The sequence below is a fragment of the Esox lucius genome, chromosome 25 (assembly GCF_011004845.1).
Source record: "Esox lucius isolate fEsoLuc1 chromosome 25, fEsoLuc1.pri, whole genome shotgun sequence".
In the NCBI taxonomy this organism is placed as follows: domain Eukaryota; kingdom Metazoa; phylum Chordata; class Actinopteri; order Esociformes; family Esocidae; genus Esox; species Esox lucius.
The window spans coordinates 17,351,692-17,371,573 of NC_047593.1; the positions used below are offsets into that span (position 1 = coordinate 17,351,692).

General features: G+C 45.0%; 1 pseudogene; it reads left to right on the forward strand.

The window, feature by feature from the left end:
- Positions 1-19,882, forward strand: part of LOC105024702 — a 35,135-nt pseudogene that overhangs the window by 9,286 nt on the left and 5,967 nt on the right.

Consider the following 19,882-nt stretch of genomic DNA (forward strand, 5'->3'; position numbering starts at 1 on the left):
GGGATGGTGTCCTTTTGGGGGGATGTAAGGACGGGGTGATTTGTTACACCTGAGCAAATGTAGGATTTCTATGACAAGGGGATAGCGACCTATGTAATTATGATGTATCCGTTTTTTGCTTTTAATATTTCTTTTTATTTCATAATTTTCTTAAAGTTAATTTAAATTCTATAGTATGTTGTGTACACAAGTGGTAACTATTCCTAATTGAAATACAGGAAAGTTTGGTTATATTGTGCAACCGACTTAATGTTATTACTCCACAGCGTTCAATTAACACCAAATTATTTATACTGCCTGGCTATGTTTAATAAATCCCCTCTAAATAACAACGACCGTGTGTTAGACATGACTGAAGATCATAGTGTTAATTCAGAGCAGTTCATTATGGCGCGTGTCTCTGTGTGTGTGTATTGCGCTTGTGCGTAATGTTATTTTAATCACAGTGTGTCCTCTGGGTCTTCGTATAATGAGAGTTTGTCTCTGCAGTGAATGAAATGAGAATGCCGTTCTGTTATGCAAACTGATTAAACGGCCACAGTGTGAGCGTTCCATGAGGTGAAGTGTGAATTACAGAGAAACGATCAGAAGATATTGTTTCGTTTCTTCTTACATCAACAGCACTGTTATTTCTTTAAGTTTCTCATTTAATTCCATAGTCCTGTAATTTGTTTTCTTCATAAACCACCCACTGTCTTTGCGTCCATCTGTGTGAATATAATCGCTGTTTGGCATCAACGTTGCCACGTGATAACCTGGCAGGTCCCTGCGGTACGTGGACACACTTTTGTTTGAACGCGTTCACGTTTGGGAAATCTGTTTTACTTACTTATCGAGGTGTAGGCTATCGGTGACATTACTGGTTAGGGGGTGAAGTGAGCGAAAAAGACGTACATCGCTCATCTCTCGTGACTTGTAGACATTGGGGACAGAGTCGGTGGCGCAATAACAACCATCCACCATCGCTGGCACCCATGTCCAAGCAAAACATTTCCTATTTTAAAGTTACATGCATTAACTACTGCTCCTAGTGAACGCAAGTCCTACTTAAGGTCAGGACGTTACAATATGTTTCGTAAAAACCAGGCTAAATGTAAATGGTTTTCACGTTTGCGTTCCGTCGAAAACCAAAAAGGTTTTCACGTTTCATTGACTTTGAAAAGGTGAACGCACACACACGAAGGCCGGAGGTTGGCTTCGTGTACGATATTGCATGTTTTGGTCGTGGCGCCGGACGGTTCGATGAAACACTTCCTCAGTCATATCTTCACCACAGCGCTAACACACCTGCTTCCTGTTTCTCCCCCCTCTCTCCCTACCCTCACTCCCCCCTCGGTGTCTCAGGCAGTGTAGGTGGCCAGTACCAGAGGAAGCTGTACAAGGACCTTTTGACCAACTACAATCGTCTAGAGAGGCCGGTGTACAACGACTCTGCCCCCATACTGGTGGAGCTGGGCCTGACCCTGCTGCAGATTATAGACGTGGTGAGTGGGGGTGTGCATTTTGGGGTGCGTCGTCGTGTGGGTGGGTCTGTCGTCGTGTGGGTGGGTGCGTCGTCGCGTGGGTGAAGTGGGTGTGTTTTTCGTGAGTGGTCTGGGCGGTTGGGGTCAGTATGTTTGAAAGGCTGACTGGTTGAGAGGATCCTAATTCTGAAATCTCATGCTTTGTGTTTGTAATGTTGTTCTTCAGTAACCACGCTTATCCACCAGCTTTATGTACTCCGTAATATTAAGCTTCTTACGCCGAGTTCAGACGCCGAGTTTCTGCCAAGTCCAACTGGATAGATATGAAGCTGTCTGGCAGGGTGAAGTGCTTTGCTTGATGGTCGTGTCGTACAACTGCTGATTGTAGTTTCCAACACACTGCTCACTGCATCATTGTTGATTTTAGGTTTGTTTTAAGTTGTGAAGCAGTCACAGTCCTTTTTCTGTAAATGTTCTGTTATTCTAGAGCCAGAACAGTTGGATTTGTTTTTAATCATATCCTGGTCTACGTACTGGCCAGCTACTTTGCTTGCTGCCTAGAGGGTAGCTAGTAGGGCTGGTTAACAGTGAAAGTAATGTTTGTTAAAACTCAAGATGTATTAGTAGCTATTTAGCTTCCAGATGAGACTGGTTGAGTCATGGACAAAAATATATTTGAAGGCTGGGGCCCAACACACAGGACATTTTTAAATAATTACCTTTTGTCTTTTTGTAGAAAACATGTGCACATACCAGTATTACTTACTCAAACAGGTTCGGAGGCCAGAAAGAAATGTGATTGGTACAGGTTAACATCCAATAGAAATGGAGAGGAGGCGGTGCTCATGAACTCTTCAAATTACATCAAGGAGCGTGCAATTCTGCTAAAGTGTGCCTATTATGTTATAATGAATTACGTGCTAAAATGACTTGATTACGCTAACATTCAGTGGTGAATTTCTGGTTGAGATAACATTCACTTGCTTTTTCTGATCCAGATTGAAATGTTCATCACGATTGGGTGCTTGCCTCACAGGTTAGAGCTATTTACTGTTGAAAGGGGAGTCCAATTTGCCAGTAGAAATGTGTTGAAAGCTTACTGATGGGCTACTAAATTAACATTGGAAACAAAAATGAAAATGACAAGCGGAATGCATAAATACAATTGTAATAAAGTAGTTGCTGGCTAGCGTAATATTCTGTATAAACCCTAATGTTTTACTGCCCTAAACAAACATTTGTTTAAACACAGCGCCCCTACTTTCTTCAGCACCACGTATGCCCCCACAAATCCACCCTGGGTCATGTTTTCCTTTCAGTGCTCCCAGGGGCTTGACTCACTTTTCCAACATGGAAATGCAATAAAAGGAGTGTGACGTGTTGTTCTCCCCCTCTGCACATCGACTCTCCCCACCTCCCTTTTTTGGATTGTTTATCGCTTTTATTTTCGCCGCTATTTCAGCTCCCTCTCCCGGGTTTTCAATTTGGTATTGTTCCCCCCCCCCTTTTCTTGCTGTTTCTCTTTTTCTCTCTCCCTCTCTATCTCTGTCTTTCTTTTTGGCTGTAACAACAATGGCACATTTTCCTGGAGTATCATCAGTTCTTGTGCTCTACATTCATGCTTTCTGGACATAGACACATTCCCAGAATATTCCAGAACTGTCCCTTGACATTCAGAAAATATTGCCAGAGTGAACAATTATTTTAAATTGACCAAAATGTAATTAGTTAATCGACAGTGAATAGGGAAATAACGCTAAGTCTAAGAACCTTAAATTCACCTTTTAGTGACTTTGACTGTGCAAATGACACAACTTTTATGTACCACCCTTTATTAAGGTACATCTTTAAATCCTATCTTGTGTTGAAGGTGTTGAGCAAGCTTGCTCGCTAAACTGCACTGGCTGTCTGCATTGGCTGTCCGTCCTGGGCTCCTTTCGGCATCAGCCTGGCATCAGATGGCGACAGCCCAAGCTGGGAAACTGAATGCATGGCTTCCTTTGAAATCAGTTTACAGGCCTTGCATGCCTGTAAGCCAGCTGCTGCTTCAATCAACTGCTAACAACCACTCTCACTGTGTGTGTGTGTGTGTGTGTGTGTGTGTGTGTGTGTGTGTGTGTGTGTGTGATGTATTGCATAGAATGGACCCGTATTTTGCTACTGAAGCAATGAAATATTTCCGATTATGCAAATCCTACCGATCTGGCCAAAAGGCATAGATATACAATCCTAGAAAGGCCTTTGTCATAGATACCATATAATGGAATGTAGCAGCGCGTCTGCCGTCTTACCAGGGAGCTGTAATAAACCAGTTACAATGGGAACACGTGGCAGTGGAGGCATATAAGTCAGTAGTGTTTCCTTAAAGGGATATGAATAACATAGTCCTGCATGGCCTTATGTACAAAATCATTGGAATTTTCACAGTAGAAATAACTCATGTAAAAATGAAGGACGCCAATTTAGATATTATTCTAAAACATCCATTTTCTTATTCATTCTATAATTTTTATTTCATGAAAGCCATGTTCTATTAGTGGGTAAAATAACTGATTTTGAGCATTGTTTAAATGTTGATGTGATATGTAGTAACAGGTCGTAAGCCTGTTGGGACTCCATCACATGTTATAATGCTATTACAACACTTACCCGCTCTCCAGATCACCAGATTCAGCTGTAGATCTACAGCACGGGCCTATGTGTCCAGAACTCATCTGTGTTTGTGTGGGTGTGTGTGTCCAGAACTCATCTGTCTTTGTGTGGGTGTGTTTAAGTTTTTGTGTGAATAATGTAGGTCTGCAAACTCACAACAAAACGTTGCTCCATCTGGTCATCAGTAGGAAGTGGGACAGGTCACCCCCCCCACACACGCGCACACACACACACACACACACACAGACAGACTCCTCAAACCCAATTCCTGATACACGCAAATAAACAAACCAAATAGTTTCTTTGAAACTGCAAACCGACCGAGCAGGGCCGAGGGAGTGACTATACTGACAGGTCTGTTGTTCTTTTAATGATTTTGTTTGGGGTTTTATTAGGATTGCTAATAGGAACTGTCAAAAGCAGACCTGGGGTCCACACATAACATCCAACGTGACAGTACAGAATAGATGGGTACAGTACAAAGGCAGAACTATTAAATGTTTTAAAACCAGACTGCTCTACTAATCTTGGACAAAAAAAAAAGACCAGAAGGCCCAACATACATTTGTGTGCTTCGTTGTTTGGATTGCAACAGTGTGGGAAACGTGGATTATGATGGCCAGTCTGTTGTTACTCCAACCAAGTAATATGTTCAAGTTCTATCTCCATCTACGTCGGCACAGTGCCCCTCTCTGTCCTGGAAGTCTGTTATTAGTTTGTTTATTCATTTAGCTGAGAGCCAGCCAATGGCTGATTAGTTTGCTTTTAGAGTGATTTGTAAATGCATTTAGGACACACATTTGTTGGGAAATGGGCATTTCCATTCTTAGGCAGTGGAATGGCCTGTGCTTCCTTCCATTTTTCGGGACAAACGCTTTCCTCTAGGCTTGGATTAAATGTATGGCAATTGGTGTCGAACAGGTCCTGTTAAAAGTAGTGTGATATAGTTTCCTGGGTGTTATTCGGGATGGGCTGTTGGTCAGGCCCTTGTTGTGTGGGTTTATCAAGTGGTTTTTTGTGTGGTGACAATGGTGGTAGGTAGCGTTTCTTGCTAAGTCCTTAGTGGTGAGATCAAAGTGGTAGATTTGTATTAGAGTTTTAAACATATGCAGGTAAATAGATTTTTTTTTTATAAGCGTTCATTTCATGTACTCATTCTCTGTCGGGCATGGTTGTCTTTGATTCAACCTAATCCGGTAACGGCTGTTTGAGATGGCGCTCAGCCCAACGAGGTTCAAACTTTTCCTTTCAACCAAAAAACAAGGAAAGATGTAACTCGGAGGTAAAGACCTTGACTGCAGACAGCCTGTCACGCTGAGATAACAGATTTAGGCAAAAGAAAATCTTTTCGGGCTGAAGACTGGTTCTGTATAACAAATAGTGCCCTTTTCCCCATGTAGGGCACTAAGTTTGTCAGAGCTCTATGGGCCGTGGCACAAAAGTAGTGCACGGTGAAGGGTCTGGAGTGCCGCTCGGAAGACGGCCGACGACAGCCACCCCGGACATCGAAGAGGCAGTTGAACAGGCTTAGTGGCGTGATGACTAGAAAACGTGGGGTCTTTGTTCTGTATCATCGCAAAGTGACAGGCAGGAGGAAACAAAGCTGTTTGGAGGAAGTGGGATGAATAGGATTGGACAGGGATGGAGGTTTGGGAGAGGGACACAGGGTTGGGGGGGGGGGGGGGTGATGGTGATGGTGAGGAGAGGATAGGGCGATGAGGCGTTGAAGAGGACGGGTAGATATAGGGACGAAGAGTAGTCATGGATGGTTACAGCAGCAGTTGAAGCTGGGATTCTCAGACAATGACAGGAGTCATCCCACCTGTGGTTTGCGGAAAAGCTGAGGGATCGTTCTGGAGAAATGTATTGATAGTTTATGCACCTTTTAAATACAGATAAGAGAATTGGATGCAACAACTAAGATGGAGACCGATTGTACGATGGAGAACAAAACGGAAAGCTGAAGTGGAGAGTCCGAGATGGAGAACCGACTGCTGGGATGGAATGATGGTGGGAACCGAACAGGACATTTATATGACATGGGGAGAGGGAGAGCTAAAGGGTTTGGTCATGGGGGAGGAACTGTGTCAAGCCAAGACCACCCTCCAAGCTGCTGTGCAGTTGTTAGTATTGCCTAGCACTGCATTTCATAGACCCCTTGTTACAGAGTCCAGAAATTACTGCTTTGTACACTGTTTTAGGAAAACTTCTGTTGAAGCCAATGGTTTTTAACTTAGTCAGGCACCCGGTTCCGTGGGAGACCAGATTAACTTCTATGTTGAAATAGGAGCTGAAATTAGTAACCTGCACATCAATATTTTTGGGGGTGGACGTGGAGGAGTGGAAGTCAGGAATTTCCGGGTGCTTTATAAGGTACCGCTTACGATCTAGACTAATTAAAGAGCCGTCATCAAGGGATCTTTACAGGAGGGATAAATATTGCTGGTAGATCTCTGTTTATGACATTCATCATAGATGTTTAATGTCCTCAGTGTGTTCGTGCTATGCTTATCAATTAACCAGCTGCCTTCAGTGTCCGACCTTCATTAAGAAAGATCAATATTAGCAGACATAACAACCTGCAGTCAAGCAGAGCAGTTTTAACTGTCTCATTCCTCTTTCATGTCCAACACAGCTTGGTTAACTTCTCAGTAGCTCAACATTCTCAGTAGTTTAGTAAATAATTTAAATGCTTGTAATTAGAAAGAAAAGTCTACATTATATGCATGTATGAAATTTTGTGAGAATGATTTCTCTATCAATCTGTTTTGGTTTTATAAAACAGGAATGATGTATCAGTATGTTCTCTCTCGTTTTCTCTCGCTCACTCTCTCACCCTCTCTCTCCCTCTCTCTCTCTCTCTCTCCATATTTCTCTTTCTCCTCTTTCTGTCCTTCAACATGAATGTCCATTCTTTCTTCTCCCTCCCATCATCGTCATTCCTGGAAGTGGTTCAAGAACAAAAACAGACCAAATGTCGCTGTGTGTCGCTGCCAAGATGGCTGCCTTCCATGTTAAAACACATTTTAACTGCGAGCGTTTTGACTCTCAGACCAGAGCAGAGGAGCCAAGATCCCCCTCAGCGGTTTAGTTTAGTCATCTGTTCGTTCAGGGGTGAATGTGTGAGAGAGACAGCCAGAAGTCCACTGAATGTGTTAGTCTTCAGATTGAGAGGTGAATCGGAATGAACGAGTCACACTGGAACCTGACTGTTACAGTACCTCCTCTACCATGTGCGACGACGTCATACGATGGTCACACGGGGAACCACTCAAACGAACATGGGCGAGGGGTGTTTGATTCAGACGTGGCGTGACATGTTGCCCGACGCACTTGTTGCTTTGAGCCTCGAGCCAACATCTGAAAGATAATGGATATGTTTGATTTCCGTTCCTTTCTCTGGTTCCTCAGATATATTTTGTGCGGGCCAAACGGCGCACCGTTCCCCACATTGTCCACTACTTTGGGCCCGATTCCCGATAGGCTCTGTGTTCTCTTAACCCAGGGTGGAGTGTTCTTCTGACAGAGATGTGTTCTGAATACCTCTGCTCTGAAAAGCACTTTCCTCTTTTTTGTCTTTTCCTCTCTTCTTTTCCAGGATGAGAAGAACCAGGTTCTGATGACCAATGCGTGGTTACAGCTGGTAGGACTCCTTCTGCCTTCCGCCTTCTACCTTTCGGTCTGTCTGTGTGTGGGTGTGCATGAGAGAGCGATTCTAGTTCTGTGCGCCTGACCTAATTTGTCTGTTCCCCTGTCACATGCATTGTTTTTCCCCTTTTGGTGACATAATTTCCTGTCTCTAAAGATGCGCAAGCCCAAGTCTCAGAGGCTTCACTCCGGACTGACGCTGAAGGGGAAGCTAATGAATTCATATTCTGATCAACTTAATTAGTCTTTGCTTTCCACGCAAGCGTGACACCTGCTCAGAGTAGGTGTAAGAAATGCAACATTCAAAGATCAGCTTTGATACGGTTCATCCCAACATTAGCATTCTCTTCCAGCTTTGAATGGAACACCTTAATCTTCCGTTCTTAATTCCTTCACATGAGAACATGTAGCGGAGGCAGTTCGTGGGGGGATAGAATGCACATCTACAAAGTTTTTCCCCCCAAATGTTGACAGTGACATGTGGGCTCGCGGTCGAATAGAATGTTTGATTTTCCCCTGGTCTTGTTTCCATGGCACCTGTCAATAAGGGTAGTCCTTGGATGAGGTCACAACCTACAGGACTTCCTTAGGCCTGTCATTTCACCTCTCAGTTAAGGTGAACAGGCTCTGAATGGTGTGTTGTTTCTGAAATGAATTTATGATGACGTTGTGGGCCTTAATTGGTGTATTCGCTCTGCCAAAGAAAATGTTTTGTGAAGCATTTTGCAACAATAAAAATGTAAGTTTTCCGATTAGAAAACATTCCCCCCAGACGCTCTTTAGAAGCTGTTGAGTTCAATTTTTTTCTTAAATGGAAATTGTTGTTCTCTTGTGTTTGTCATCATAAAAAAATAAGCAGCTGGAAAAAGGAAGCTCACGGCATTTTTCCAGATGGAAGAGCCGGTAATTTATAGTTGTGTCAAACACTAGCAGACTCTTCAGACTTCTATAACACTTCATTACAGAAAGAATTGTAAAGTGCTCGGAAAAGCAAAACATAAGAATTATTAGAAACATCCTATGATAGAGTTGGTCTGGACGGGAGTTTCGGCCATTTCGCCCAGAGGCAGGTCCTCAGTGATGTCATAAATTAGAATCATAGATAATTGTACATCTTTTTTGTCAATCTACATTTTGCTCTTTCACTTCACACGTAGTGTTGACTTTCCTTCACCATCTTGTCAATATGACGTTCCATCTTCTACACCAGAAACAAACCCAAATAAAACTCCCTCATTATTTCCATTCGCAAGATAAAATCAACACATCAGCCGTTGAGAATCAAACCTTGACAGTTCTTGAGCTTGGATTCTGCCACAGGCACCTTAGCAGCTTTTATTTATTTCAAAATAAGCGTTCCCTCGATGCTGATGGTCAATGGCAATGCCTGACGCTGATTACTGTTAAGTAACTGGGCTACGGCTCCTACAGTATCCACATTCTGTTTCCAAGCGTTGTCTCTCAGAGGTTTTCAACCTGTGATCTTTGGATCCCTTTGGTACCATCCAATGGTGTAATGTGTTGATCACATTCAGCATCTCTAAGGCATTTAGACATTTACAGAACTGAATTTGGTGTAAAAGTGCTTCTAGAGGTGGTCAACCTGTAGAGAGAGAATACACAATCTACTTCAGTCGAGAAATAGAAAACAGTTAAGTCTATAAAAACCAACATTTCAATCTCCTCTCCCGCTATCGTCTCCTCTCTACTCCCTCTCTTCTCATCTCCATTCTCTCCTCTTATTTCTTGTCCTAGTACTGGACAGACACCTATCTCTCGTGGAACCCAGATAACTTCCCTGGGGTCCAGAACCTTCGTTTCCCCTCCGATCACATCTGGGTCCCCGACATTCTCCTCTACAACAGGTAAGCCCTCACCGCTCTGGTCTCCGCCAAAAAGAACACAGCTATGAAGTATTATCTCTGGTCTCCACCAATAAGAACACAGCTATGAAGTATTATCTCTGGTCTCCACCAATAAGAACAAAGCTAATGAAGTATTATCTCTGGTCTCCACCAGTAAGAACACAGCTACGATGGATTATCTCTGCACTTTGACTCAACCAATGATGTTTTATCTTCTGGCCTGTCCAAGGTGAAGGCAGAAGTACCTTTTCCATTTACCGGTTCACTGTTTAGCTCCACTCTACCCTCTGATTTGCAAGGTTTGTACAGGAATGGAACTACAACAAAAAAAATGCGTGTCACTATTTACTGTAAGCCGTTAAAAATGCTGAATCAGTAAAACTGAGAAGCAGGTGATTAACCTTGTAGTGTATATTCCCGGTAGAGTCGGAAATTGACAGACGTTGCTCCAGTAACCCAACGGTCGACACACCTCCCATGTGGTTTGATCTCACCCGTGTTCATAGCGTTGACTAATGAAATGATTAAAAGTTGACTGCCTACTGGCAGTAAATAAACTTCAGTACCCCAGAGGCTTTGCATCTGTGGCCCAGTCCTGTTGTAGGTTTTATATAGGTGGATGCATGGGTGTGGTTGATATTGGTAAAGACAGATATTTCTCAGATTACGGTTTTCTTTTTTGTAAAAGAATGACCGGAGGGAAACTGCTGCTGTCAGGACATCCCACTTCTCCCACGTGCATGTGGTGACCCTGGAAGTAGCCTGGAGTTTTAGTTTACAACAGCATTTAGGGCAGTTAATGCGACATCAAAAAAAGCTTTCATAAAAAGCGTTTTATTTACATGCATAAGCCCCGGTGCTGTTGCTGTAAACACCTCACCTCCCCTGCCCCGGCAATGCCCCGGTGCTGTTGCTGTAAACACCTCACCTCCCCTGCCCCGGCAATGCCCCGGTGCTGTTACTGTAAACACCTCACCTCCCCTGCCCCGGCAATGCCCTGGTGCTGTTACTGTAAACACCTCACCTCCACTGCCCCGGCAATGCCCCGGTGCTGTTACTGTAAACACCTCACCTCCCCTGCCCGGCAATGCCCCGGTGCTGTTACTGTAAACACCTCACCTCCCCTGCCCCGGCAATGCCCTGGTGCTGTTACTGTAAACACCTCACCTCCCCTGCCCCGGCAATGCCCTGGTGCTGTTACTGTAAACACCTCACCTCCCCTGCCCCGGCAATGCCCCGGTGCTGTTACTGTAAACACCTCACCTCCCCTGCCCCGGCAATGCCCCGGTGCTGTTACTGTAAACACCTCACCTCCCCTGCCCGGCAATGCCCTGGTGCTGTTACTGTAAACACCTCACCTCCCCTGCCCCGGCGCTGTTGCCTGTTGCTGTAAAGCATCCAATACAGTGTGACAAATGAAAAGCTAATACGGTTCTTAACAGCTCAGTGGTCACTGATTCAAGGAGCGTTCTAGCAGAACCACTCACAAACCCCACCCCCCCCAGCGCCGGCCCCCGTTACATTACAGCCGGAGAAGTCAGCCATTTTGTGTTTTAGAGTGGAACCATGTGGAGAAGGAGTGAGCGAGCACCACCGGCGGTCATTTGGTACGTCCTGTATGAGGAGCTAACACACGGTCTGCTGACGGTGCCGGCTGACCGATGTTGATGCCGGAATCAAACTGACGTCCGTGAACCCATTTCCGCTTACATTAACCGACTGTGACGCTTCAGGAAGTAGTTTGTGTCTGTGTGTGTGTGTGTGTGTGTGTGTGTGTGTGTCTGGCTCTCCTCTGTTGAACTGTCAGAGTCTGTACAGTCAGAGGGGGGGGGGGTAGCCAGGGAACCTGGGACCGCTGAGTACTGGCTGACACAGATACTGCAGAACAGCCTGTGAAAACGGTCCACTACTGGTTACATGCCTCCAAGCTGAACCCCAGTACGCTCAGACCCGCCGACAGGCTTTCAGAGTTCGCGGTGAACTCGCCGTGGAAGAAGAGGGACGTGGCTGTGGTCAGAAGTGCTCCTGGGTGCCTGGGGGGCGGGGGGGGCGGCGGGGGGGGGGGGGGTCCAGGTGGCTGGCTGCTTCACATGTACCGCTGCAGTATGGGTTTGAATCCTGACAACGGCTCTCAGCAACAACAAAAAACTAACAACAAAAAAATTGATATTATCTTTCACCATTGTCTGGGTGCCATTATCTTTCACCATTGTCTTCATGAATAAGGAATACAGGCCCGAACATGTAGGTTAAAAGAGACTCTTCCCTCACAGTAAAAATTCTAGTTGTCAGATGTGTTAAGGTACATTGCACTGAGAGGGATTATAATTTTTTTGCCAGGGTAGGTAATAAGCAATTGCAATTTTTCAACCTTCACAGAATTTCTTTTTCGTATTTCTCTTAGCTGGTTTTCAGTGGACGAGTAAGTAGCCAATTGCAACGACTCTGAAGGACCAGGAACAACGAGGAAGGTTGTCTGACTTAACGTTTGAACCAATAACGTCCCGCAGAAACACGGAGAGCTGTACTAAAAACACCCACGGCAGGAGGATTTGTTGCACACGTCGGTGTCAGACGAGGAGTCCGTCCCCCCTTTTTTACAGTGTCATTATATCAACGACAGCTGACATCAAATGCCGTCAGCCACCGTAATTGCTGGCTGTAATTTAAGTGTCGGCCAATGAAACCGGTAATATAACGAGGCTAAGTAAGATGTTGTAAATGCATCTCTCCACATCACACCCTGACGTAGTCACCCTCCCCCTGCAGCACACCCTCACCCTCACCCTCCCCCCTCCCCCTGCAGCCCTCCCTCCCACATTACCCCCCCCCCCCCAACCCTTCTGTCTAATGTCAATACTCACTTGCCGGGGTGTGAAGGTCTCTTTCTTTGTCGTAACATGCGAGTCAGTCTTCTTTGTCGTAACATGCGAGTCAGTCTTCTTTGTCGTAACATGCGAGTCAGTCTTCTTTGTCGTAACATGCGAGTCAGTCTTCTTTGTCGTAACATGCGAGTCAGTCTTCTTTGTCGTAACATGCGAGTCAGTCTTCTTTGTCGTAACATGCGAGTCAGTCTTCTTTGTCGTAACATGCGAGTCAGTCTTCTTTGTCGTAACATGCGAGTCAGTCTTCTTTGTCGTAACATGCGAGTCAGTCTTCTTTGTCGTAACATGCGAGTCAGTCTTCTTTGTCGTAACATGCGAGTCAGTCTTCTTTGTCGTAACATGCGAGTCAGTCTTCTTTGTCGTAACATGCGAGTCAGTCTTCTTTGTCATAACATGCGAGTCAGTCTTCTTTGTCATAACATACGAGTCAGTCTTCTTTGTCATAACACATCATTTGATTTTCTATTGATTGCACCCAGAGACATAGAATCTGAACAGCAGTTCTTGTGTTTCTGTTTTCAAAAGATAATACAGGACTTACCCACACAATGTGTAGATGGCGTTCAGACAGGAATATTTCTCTGTTATTGACTGAATACAGTGTTTGTATAAAATACAATGTACTCATTCAAGATGTTCAACCTAGCAGAACAAAATGCCTGAAAGGACTGCAGCCAGCATATATATATAATAATTTAGTGGCATATGCCTTTTTTGAAGGGTTTCAAAGTTTGTGTTTTTGGTTACACCTTTATCCTTCTCCCCCACAAACCCTTTGTGGAAAACATTCTGTTCCGTTAGGTTGCTATTGACTCTGGATTTTTAAGCAAGAGAGATTAAGAGTCTGGGACTGTTGAGACAAATCCCATGGCATGAGATTTTGTGTGTAGATGTATACTGTAGTTAAGCAAATTTAAACTGTTAATTACACATCCAACTCCAAATGGAAGGTTTTGACAACTATTTTGTTATTCAACAAAGTCCTAGACTGAATCCTTGATATAATGTAATAAATCTAACTACCAAGTAAACGTTATGCCTTTTGAGAAACTGTTCATTTAATCAATTACAAAATGTTGGTTAAAAGGGCAAATACTGTCTGTTTTTATGGTACAAGTCCACTGACCATGGTAGATGGTCCATTTGAAGAACAGGAAACCAAATATAATTATTATTTTTGATTAGTCGTCATAGTTCTCTAATGGGCAGGAGTCGCTTATGCTTTCACAACGCTCCTAATTTGGCTTTGGACAACGAATGGCTGATTACCAATGGGTGTATCCAAAATGGCACCCTATGTTCCTATATTTGGTACACCGCTAGTGACCAAGACCCTTAAGGGCCTGGTGAAATGAAGTGCACTACCTAGGTGATAGGGTGCTGTATTCGATGGGGTCTGTGTTTGGATGAGATCCCTAATGACCACTGCTGCCCTCCAATGCAAACAAGTGAATAACCAGACATGCTCTAAAACATAATATGAATTATGCAATTTCAGCGCAATCTCCAAATGATGTAAATCATGATGTCTTCTTGTTGGGTTTGGTTCACTGAAGTATTAACATAGAAATATAATTGTAATAATAATAATAATTAATTCAGTCAGTTCTACTAGTTTGTGTATGTTATGGTATTCATGTTGCTTTTCTTCCAGTAAGCAGTCAGGAAGATGCTAAACCAACCCCTGCCCCCTTTCAGTCCACTTTTTGTTTTCTGGGCATCAATCACATGACCAATCATAATGTCACCTTAATAAAAACAAATTGATGGATGTCGGCGTGACTCGTGAATAATTGCAATTTGGTTTTTGGGGAGGATGGGCACTTTAATTGATTACTCATTGTTTCCCAAACTGAGAGCAAATCTCTCCAAGCCTACCTGCTAGGCACTTATATAAGGATTTGATATGTATTTGCGTGTGAAGGGCAAATATGAATTAAAAGCAATCAGACTCTCTTTTAAAAAAGAAATACTAATTATATTTGGTGGGGAGGGATGGGGGGGTGATTCCAGGGTGTATAATCTTTATCTGCCGTCTGTTGTGATCTATTTCTGATGAATCGCAGCTCAATCATAGTCTTTTTGATGTCAACTCTGATTAAACCCTGTTCGAGAGAAGACATGATCAATAATATAAACACTGTCTTTCTCTCTAGCGCCCCTCTCTTAGAGAGATCCTCTGGCTCATTGAATATGTTTTTCTTCTCCTTTGCCCCTCCTCCCTCTCTCCTCCTCCCTCTCCCTCTTTACTCTCTCCTCTTGCTCTTTGTTTCACTCGTCCACCTTCGCTGTGTCCCAATGTCCTGTGTGGCTCAAGTGGACATTCAGTGTCTGGGTTTAATGAAATGGAATCCTTGATGTTGTTTCCTTCCCTCCTGCAGTGCAGATGAGAGGTTTGATGCCACCTTTCACACCAACGTCCTGGTCAACTCCTCTGGCTACTGCCAGTACCTCCCACCAGGTCAGTAACACCACAAATACCTCATTGTTTTCGGTCCTAGTGGGCACCAGGACATTTTTGTTAATTTCGTCGTACCCTAACCTTAACTTCAACACCCTAAACACAATGCCTCAACTTTACATTACCTTAGTGCCTAATCCTAACCCCCCCCCATACCTAAACCTAACCCCTAACCACTAAAACTGTGTATTTTTCTTGGTGGGCATTTTTTTCTGTAAACCAGGACCACACACACAGTACATTCCACCAGGTGTGTTGCCCTTGGTTACCAGATCATATCGCTGTGCTAGATTTCGGTGGTTGTCGTGTCGGCACTCGGGTTTGAGTGAAAGCCACTATGAATGCAGAGATGCAAAGTGACTTATTGACATTGAGTTATTGACTTGAATAATATACATAGTAAACATATTTACATATATGTACATATTATATGTAAATTATATTATACGCATTGACAGCCTGTCCCCCCAACCCCCCCCCCCCCCCCAGGTATTCTGAAGTCAACCTGTTACATCAACGTCCGCTGGTTCCCCTTTGATGTCCAGAAATGCGACCTGAAGTTTGGCTCGTGGACCCACAACGGCTGGCTGCTGGACCTCCAGATGCTGGACGTGGACATCTCCACATACATCCCCAATGGAGAGTGGGACCTCGTGGGTATGACACAGAGCCACCCGCCTGTCCCCCACGAGCTTCAACTGGAAGGCGGTGGTTGTGATCAAAGGAGCTGGGGGGTGGTGCAGGAGAACCTGGGAAGGCTAAACACGAGACAGGCCGCGTCGTACTAGAGAGGTTCCAGGGGTTTCGGTCACATAAGGCAGGAGACCTCCTGTGTCAAGCCAAGGTCATTTGCAGTCTGGGAGGGTCCTGGAGCGGCCAAGAGCGGCGTAGTCTCTGCATGGCTTACCTCTCCGACCGCTATGGACACTTCGGCCTCTGGCCAAACCCAAATGGATTTGGACATTCCAAGAAAAACAGTTGCCCGCCCCCCCCCCCAATTTAGGGGACCATCCAAAATATGGGTTTCTCATGCCTCACTGATCCTGAGTGTTTTGTCCCCTGGGCTAGACAGCCAGTCGCTGAGCCCGGTGGATTCCCTGCTAACTGAAATATGCTGTTTCACTTCCTGGTCCTCGCGGCTAGACAACTGGCCACGGAGCCGGGCGCCGTTACCGTTCCGTCACGCCTCCTGAATTATGCTGCTCTCGTCCCATGTCTCCATTCTGCAGCCGATCGATTAATGCAAAGCGCTTCTGGCGAAGTCTTAGTAACCTTAATAGTGTTGGAATGCAGATATCCACACACATACCCACCTGGTTGGAGGGGACCGGGGGAGAGGTGGAGACAGCTGGCCCAGGGACGGCTCACCAGATCTGGGCACGGCTGGGCAGCAAGCAGGGCTGGCTCCAGAGACAGACCTGTTGTCTTCTGCCAGATAAGGTGCCTGCCACGGCTTAACAGGGCACAGACCTTTTGTCCTCTGCCAGTTTGATTTAAATGGATGATAGGGCCCTCGTTACTGTTTTATACACACACATTGTACAGATGTTAGGTTTTAATCAGTTAAAAGAATGATACTTTTAAGTGATGAGTCTGAAATCCTCAGGCCCACAAGCCAATCAGCACTCTGCTGATTAATGCCCAGCTGAGTGATTGAACCATTCAAATTTCTCCTTCTCTCTCACTCTCTCTCTCTCTCTCTCTCTTTCTCACACACACACACACACACACACACACCTCTAATTACCATTGCTTCACTGTCTGCTGTGGAAAGCCTAACCACAGTGATGAAACTAATTCATGCAGACTGCATCCAAAATGTCTCCCTGAGTAGTGATCCACGATGTAGGGGATTGGCGACTGCTTAGGACACACTCGTGTGTTTTTAATTCTTTGAAATTAATTGGATACAACCTCATCTTGATCGCCCCCCCCCCCCCCCACCAAATTTTAATTTTTTCAATCTAACCTTGACTCTGGTACTGATTGCTAGCTGAGCGATTTATCTCGTGAAGTCTCGTGACACGCAGAACCGTCACGCGAGCACGTAGACAGGATGTGGGAGGCGTCGGTTGGCGGAGAAGCTCGGGCACAAACACACTGATGTGGAGCAAAGCAACAAGTGGTTTGTAAAGTGTCAAGTGGTTTGTAAAGTGTCAAGTGGTTTGACTTTACAGGATCCAAGTTGACACACCTCAGAATCCCCAGTCCCGTCGGTCCTGTCCTTCCTGTCTGGCCAAGTCATTGTGACATGTGGCCGTCGTTCAGTATACCACATTAGAGAGAGTGCAGCAGGAGACACAAATAGGAGACGCGTGTGTCAACACTTTGGAACGGACAAGGACAATGTGCATTAGGAGATTAATTCAAACCGACGCTTGGTTTACGTTTCCGTTGTTTATTCGCAGCAAGACGTTTTCAGTGTCACACGACTTTGTCTCAGCGCTGCTCTGGGGCGAGCCCTGTCTACAAATCAATCAATCACATTTATTTATAAAGCCCTTTTTACATCATGTTGTGACAAAGTGCTTTTACAAAACACCCTGCCTTAAACCCCAAGGAGCAAACAACAGTAGCGTTGAATTTCAGCGGCTAGGAAGAACTCCCTAAGGAGGCCGACATTTTGGAAGAAACCTAGAGAGGACCCAGATCGTTATTGGATCGTATTTCAAAAAGGCCTTTGCAGACCCTCCCGATGCCCGAATCCCTCTGATGGTGGACACCCTGGAGGTTTGACGGCCAGTGACCGTTACCCTTCTCTGTGTGCGCACGGGAGTCCCACGCATTAGTGTGCTGCCGTGCGTAGGAGTGCACGCGTGCACGTTAGTGCATCTAACCTTCCTCCGTGTGGGTCTTCTCCTCAGGCGTCCCGGTGAAGCGCAACGAGCTCTACTACGACTGCTGTAAGGAGCCCTACCCGGACGTCACCTTCACGGTCACCATGAGGAGACGCACGCTGTACTACGGCCTGAATCTCCTCATCCCCTGCGTGCTTATCTCCGGCCTGGCCCTGCTGGTCTTCCTGCTGCCCGCCGACTCCGGGGAGAAGATCTCTCTGGGTGAGAGGGCCCTTATATAGGCGCTAACTGCTGTGGAGGGGGGGGACACCCACCAGGGGGGAAGGGACACAACCAGCACAAGAACCGGAACACACACAGCCTGTTGTGTGAAAGCAGCGTGTAGGCTAAGCCTTTTATTGTCCTTCCTTCATGTGAATTCTGACACTGTGCTTTGAATAAGCCTCTTTATGTCATTCAGTATTATAAACAAATCAATAACAAACTAGGTGAGCAATACCTATAGAATATGACTGACTGACTGACTGTCTGTGTCTGTCTGACTGACTGACCGAACCCTTATCTGAAAGTCAGATCAAATAGCTGAGATCAAAGGATCCCTTGGGAGTGGTGGGGAGCTGTATTGACAATTGAAAGAAACTAAATAGATTCTTCTCATCCCCCTTCACTCCCTTTTTCTATTTCAATGACACCTAAACACCCTGTCTCGCTGTCTTTTTCCCGTCTCCCTCGATCTGTCTCGCTGTCAAACTTTTCCCTCTCTCCCTCCCACCATCTCTCTCCATCCCTCCCTTCCCCTCTCTGCCTGTCTGTCTCCCCCTCCCTCCCTCCCTCTCTCCCTGCCCCTACCTCTCTCTCACGTACTCTCTCCGTGTCTCCCTTCCCCTCTCTGTCCTTCTCCCTCTTCTAGGTATCACGGTGTTGCTATCTCTGACGGTCTTCATGTTGCTTGTAGCGGAGATCATGCCAGCTACATCAGACTCTGTTCCTCTCATAGGTAATACACTTTTCTACTGTGAATTTGTTCTTTTTTTCCTTTCTAGTACATAAAGGATTGCATTGACAGAATATGTCCTTTTGCTTTGTGGTTTAATATCACCAATGGATGATATCAAAATCATCAAATACATTTCTAATTCTGATTTTATTTACTGTAAATCCACATGGAATCCACTTTACTGAATAAAAAAAATATATATATTTGAAATTAACTACATAGAGTCTTGAATATAAGGAACTATCCGCATTTCAACTGTTAACCTTTAAACTGTTGCCCTGGGGTTCCTGGAAGCTGGGCTGTGCGTAAATGTGTGGTCCAGAGGAACCCAATGAAAAAAAGAAATAATATGACCCCCACCAAGAAAAATGCCATAAAACAAGAATCAGGCAAATGCAACCTTTTGGTGTAAATGCAGAACGCAATGCATGGCGCCAACCCAGCACTCATCGCCCTGGGAACATCATCCCCATGGTAAAAATGTGATGGTGGCCACATCGTATCATGGGGATACTTTTTGTCAAAGGGGACTAGGGAAACTTCTGGATTGAGTGCATAATGGATGCAGCCAAATATAGGAAAATCCTGCAGGGAAACCAGTGGTGCCCATCCATTGTGAGAGCTTGAGCAAGTTTGCCAAGAATGTGGAACAAAATCACTCGAACCAGATTTGCAATGCTGGTAGAGACTTGCCCTAATTGACTTGCAATTACAGCTAATTGCTGCCAAGTTTTATCTACCATGTATTTACTCAGGGGGTTAACACTTACCCCACCAACTCATTTTTTTTCATCTTTAATTACCTTTTGTTTCACATTAAAACAGAAATGATTGTGTATGTGCTGTTAATCAAAGTCAGACATTCCCAAATGAATCCGTTTTCCTTCCAGACTGATACAAAAGCAGCCAATTAGCAATGAAACCCAGAGCAGAGCTTTGCGAGTGCCAACAATTGGTTGGATATTTACAAATATACATTTGGGTTTAGAGTTGAAGAAGAACATTATTGATGGAATGAAGCAATTCCCAGGAGTGGGAGAGGAGAGGGCATGAGAGGAGGGGAGAGGGCAGGAGAGGAGGGGATGGAACATGGGAGGAGGAGGATGACATGCC